This window comes from Pinus tabuliformis, chromosome Q (genome assembly GCF_031772625.1).
Source record: "Pinus tabuliformis cultivar Carrire ecotype Pingquan chromosome Q, CPIR1, whole genome shotgun sequence".
In the NCBI taxonomy this organism is placed as follows: domain Eukaryota; kingdom Viridiplantae; phylum Streptophyta; class Pinopsida; order Pinales; family Pinaceae; genus Pinus; species Pinus tabuliformis.
In genome coordinates, this window is record NC_142296.1 from 891897066 (window position 1) to 891902557 (window position 5492).

At 37.9% G+C, this 5492-nt stretch overlaps 1 pseudogene; it reads left to right on the forward strand.

The window, feature by feature from the left end:
* Nucleotides 1-4041: 4041 nt before the first annotated feature.
* Nucleotides 4042-4903, forward strand: LOC149222341 (putative sugar phosphate/phosphate translocator At2g25520 pseudogene; annotated as a pseudogene).
* Nucleotides 4904-5492: the final 589 nt, after the last annotated feature.

Sequence of the window (5492 nt, forward strand, 5' to 3'; positions counted from 1 at the left end):
AAAATGGATACATTGATATTAAAGATGAAGGGACATTGGTAGATAGACATGAATTATGATACATCTCTATCTCAGCCATGGATATTGAATGCAATGAAGTAAGGAAACAATCTATGAAACCTTGTATTGAAGGTACAAAAGAGAGTTGTCAACAACCCACAAAAGGTTATATAGAGACTCTCATAGAATCTTTAAATGAAATATTTCCAGACCTTCATCTTTTTAATGCAACATAATTGTTCAGCCCTTGCTATTATCCAAAAGAGCATTGTAGTCGTGAGAAAAATTCTGAATGTTGGCTTTTAAAGATTTTTCAACATTTGCAACATACTATATCAAGTGATGTTGGATTTGCAGCTTTATTTGATGTTAAATCTTGTAAAAGAGAGTTGCACCCTTTTGTTGATTCATTAAATCTGGCTTGTGAGGGTTTTTCTATGAAAGAAGCATGGAAAGTATTTCGTAACACAAAACAATGGCACAAAACTTATCCTAATATGATGAAATTATGGCAAGCCGTGCTCACTATTCCTGCAAGTACAGTAGATTGTGAAAGGGGATTTTCTAAGAAAAACATCATCAAAGACATCAAAAAATCAAGGCTAGGGTTGGATGCACTCGATGCTTTAATGAGAATATCTTTGAATGAACCTGAATCATCTAATGTTGATTGGAATGCAATATATGAGGTATATGAGGTAGGGACTGATACAAAGTCAAGAAGGATTCTTGAGCTTTGAAATTTGTTCTAGGTTATGTTAAGATATCCCTATTGAAATTTTTTTTGTAGTTTCTCTAGAAAGATTGACTTTAAATGAAGTATAATTACTATCTATTATAAAAAAACGTTTTTGTATTTTCTCTAACAAGTTTGAATTTCAATGAAATACACTATAGTTTGGAAAAATTCCACTAAATGTTTTATTTATACTACATTTGCATGGTTTTCATTGTTTAAATAGTCTCTCTATAAATTTGGACTATAAATATGATAGACTACAATTCCACTACTTTTACCCACGTACAATGATGGATGGTGTCGTTAAATTTCTTTATTTTGTTTGTTGACTTCTATAATGCTAGATTTGTTTGAGTATGGTAGTGAGGTGCACAACAATAAATGACTTCTGAAAACTAAGTGTTGTGTTGTATTTTTATTTTTGTTTAATTAAGTTAAAAGAATGAAAACCAAATATTTGTTTTCTATTTTTAGTGAGACATCTTATTTTTTTTGGATCTGGAAATTATAATAAAACTAGTTTGAAAACTAACTAGTGTTAGTTGTATTTTTATTTTTATTTACTTAAGTTAAAAAGATGAAAAACAAGTATTTCTTTTAAATTTTAGTCAAACTGATCCTATTTTTTTGGATCTAAAATTGTAATAAAACTAGAATTGGAATCTGTTAGTGAGGGGAGATTGAAAATTTTCATATATAATATACGTATAGACCAAAAAATGTTAAAAATAATGTTTAATGTTTGAACATTTTGTCCTCTGTACATTGTTTCAGATGTGTTGTTAATGGTAAAACTACATAAAATATTATAGAAGAATGAAAAATGTGTGTGATTATATAAAATATTACAAAAGAATGAAAAATGTGTGTGATTTGAATGAATTTTCTGAGCCTTTTTAGAAGAATGAAAAATATGTGTGTTTAGAATTTTCCCTTCCTTATTTCGGAGTTTATGAGGAAAATTGCTTCAATCTGGTTTGTACACGCATGAGAAGAATTTATGAATTGAACCGTTTATGAATTGAACTCTAGTCTTGATCTGTGTAAAAAAATCCTAAATTAATGTTCTAGCATCATTTGGGATAATCCAATTGTCAACCCAAAGATAAATTTACGAGAACAATTTGTAATTGTTCAATCCTCTTGCTTTAATGGTGAAAAATTATAGTTGAATGGTTAACTAAAAGTCCACACTGTCCATATTTGCCTTCAAGTTTTCTGCTGCTTGAAGATTGTCCAGATTGGGGATCACCTGTTGATATAATTGTCCAGATTGGGGATCACGTGTTGATATTTCAGCCATTTGTTTTTGTTAGAGATGGATATATCTATGTGAAGTCTGAAAGTTTGCAATTATAAGCACAACTTTGGTAATTTGGTTGTAATTCTCCATTTGAGGAGTTTGTTCCTACATAATAGGAATTTAGTTTCTCCTAGTTTAGTGTGTGGTTGAGAGAATCTCTCAACCACACTACTGTACGTCTAAGATAGAATTCCTATCTTGAGACTATTGCTTGCATAAATATGTGTGTAAATTTCCTCATTAAAAATAATAGAATATATTTTTGAGTGTCTGCAATTTTATCTTGGTATCAGAGCCTGTGACGGCTTGGCCCCTTGAGGGCTAGGCCTGTCCTGGGCTGAGGGAAATAAGTAGAATAAATTTTTTTGTGAATGTTTGTTTGTCCATCATTCGATTACTTTGCTGATTATTGTTTACACGAGCTACAGTGTCAACAACGTGTGGATAGTTGTAGATCTCTGACTTACAATGTGAATTTTGGCGTACTGGAGCAGAGGCAAGCTTGGAGAAGTGTGGAGTGCTTCCACTGTGTGTTTATTTAACGGAGATCGGTTTGTGATGAGCGTTGCTTGTGGAGCATGTTGAAGTAAACCACAGATCGGTGGATTCCACTACAGAGGTTCCTCATGTTTTGGTGCCCGCCGAAGTTCCTGCAACGGAAGCCGTGAAGGTTAAGGGTGAGGCGGTGAAAACAAAAGATGTAGACATCTGTTGCTGAGGAAAGAATCCAATAGTTGTGTTCTTCATTCAATCCATAAGGTTGTGGAAGCAAAGACGACGCAGAGGGAGTTGGCACTCATGGCTGCAGGCGAGGTGTGTGGTTGCAGAGGCAGTGTTGAAGCAGATCCACCTCAGGGAACAACACACAAGCTAGTGGTGCTGGCATCTAGGCTGATTTGTTGCCAAGGAGGCCAATTGAGGCCGATTTGCTACTTGAGGAGGTCGAGTGGTATGAGTGATGTGAAGGTTGATTGAGGTCGGTCGGTGAAGGAGCAAGCGAGCTGAGTTGTGGCTGGTGGTGGTCGTGGAGCAGCATCTGAGTTGTTTTGGGCGCTAACCGTGTGGAGGAGTTGCGGAGGTGCAGATAGCTACAAGTGCGGGGAGTGTTAATTTAGATCTGAGATTGCAGGCCTGGTGGTGAGCATTGGCAGCAGTGAACCATCTGCATGAGGAGCTAGCATTCAGCAACATTGCCTGTGGGTGATCGAGCACTGTGTGGCCGATTTATGGTGGCCGAGTGCTGAAGGCAATCAGTCGGAACCTAGAGTTTGTTGTTAGCACTGATATATATATATATATATATATATATATATATATATATATATATATATATATATATATATATATATATATATATATATTGTTTGTTTTACATCAAACTCCTGCGAAGGGGCTTTGCTAGTATTTGCAGGCCTGAAATTCAGTGCGAGTATTGGATTTGTTGGATCTGTTTGAGATTCGTCAGATCAATGCGAGTGAAGAGTAGAGCTATCAGACTTGTCAGAGGAATCGATGGAGGCCAAGTTTCGATTGTTAATGATTGAAGTTATTCAAGCCTTAGATCTGCGAAGGCGAAATGGTTGTTGTGGTGAGTTGTCCCCCAGTCGATTGGCAGATCCGGTTTCAAGGCGAGATTCTGATCCAGTTTGGGGATCAAGATGTGATCTGTTGTGAAGGAAGCTTGGATCTAGAGTGAAGGATGCGTTTGGGCTGATCGGTGCAACGTGGTTGAGCGAGAGGCTGAAAGGGAGCAACACTGGTGCCTTGATGCACTGTTTTTGGTAGCAGATCTACTGTGGAGCTTCCCTTCGCTGCGCAATCGGACAAGGGTTTCCTGAACAGGATGAGGGTCTCTGCTGGGGTTGAAGCCCTTTTCTCCCGATCTGGTTACTGCAGATCCACAGTTGGGTGCCACATTTGGGCTCGAAGTTCTATGTGGCGTTGAGATATCAGTGTTTTGTTGATACCCATTTCAGGTTTTTGTTGCATTAGTGGAAAGATGGGGATGGGATCAGGCAAGGGCGGCGCTTCTGTGAATGAAAATGTCCTGAAAAAGGTTATGCTAAGCTACACCTATGTGAGTATATGGATCTTCTTGAGCTTTAGTGTGATCGTGTTCAACAAGTACATTCTTGACAGGAAGATGTTTAACTGGCCCTTCCCCATTAGCCTGACCATGATCCACATGGCATTCTGTTCGTTCCTCGCCATAGTGTTGGTGAGAGTCCTGAAACTTGTTGAGCCAATTGGAATGTCAAGGGAGGTCTACCTGACCTCAGTTGTGCCCATCGGAGCCCTCTACTCTCTCAGCCTCTGGTTCTCCAATTCAGCTTACATTTACCTATCAGTCTCCTTCATCCAGATGCTAAAGGCCCTCATGCCCGTGGTTGTCTATTCCATTGGAGTTTCCCTGAAGAGAGATAAATTCGTTCCCAATACCATGGCGAACATGATTGGCATATCAGTTGGAGTCGCCATTGCAGCATACGGGGAGGCCAAGTTCGATTCAGTGCAGTTGCGTTTGAGGCTACACGGTTGGTATTGATCCAGATCTTGCTTACGTCAAAGGGAATCACCTTGAATCCAATTACTACCTTGTATTATGTTGCCCCATGCTGCCTTTTTTGTTCTTGACTGTCCCCTGGTTGTTTGTTGAGTTTCCAGTGCTCAAGGAGACTTCAACCTTCCATTTCGATTATTTCATCTTTGGCACAAATTCCCTCTGTGCCTTTGCCTTTAACCTTGCAATTTTCCTTTTGATCGGAAAGACTTCAGCCTTGACGATGAACGTGGCTGGTGTTGTCAAGGATTGACTTCTCATTGCATTCCCATGGCCGAACACCTGGCTCAGACTTAGATGATTTTTAAAATTCTGAGTAGAAGGGGATCCGCGGGAATCCTTATCTTCGTTTGATGATTTGCGAGAGGAGGCAGATCAGAGAAGTTCTGGATCTGTCTAAGGGAGGCATATTGTGTTTTGGAGGTTTTATACGTGCAATTCGCCTGATGGTGGTGGATTTTATCATGACAAGTAGTCATTAAGGGGTGGAGTTAGAAATAATTAATTCCTACTTGTCTATGGTTGTAATTCTCCATTTGAGGAGTTTGTTCCTACATAATAGGAATTTAGTTTCTCCTAGTTTAGTGTGTGGTTGAGAGAATCTCTCAACCACACTATTGTACGTCTAAGATATAATTCCTATCTTGAGACTATTGCTTGCATAAATATGTGTGTAAATTTCCTCATTAAAAATAATAGAATATATTTTTGAGTGTCTGCGATTTTATCTATTTTAGTTAAACTGATCCTATTTTTTTGGATCTGGAAATTGTAATAAAACTAGAATTCGAGTCTGTTAGTGAGGGGAGATTGAAAATTTTCATATATAATATATGTATAGACCAGAATATGTTAAAAATAATGTTTCCGGGTTGACAAATGTTTGAACA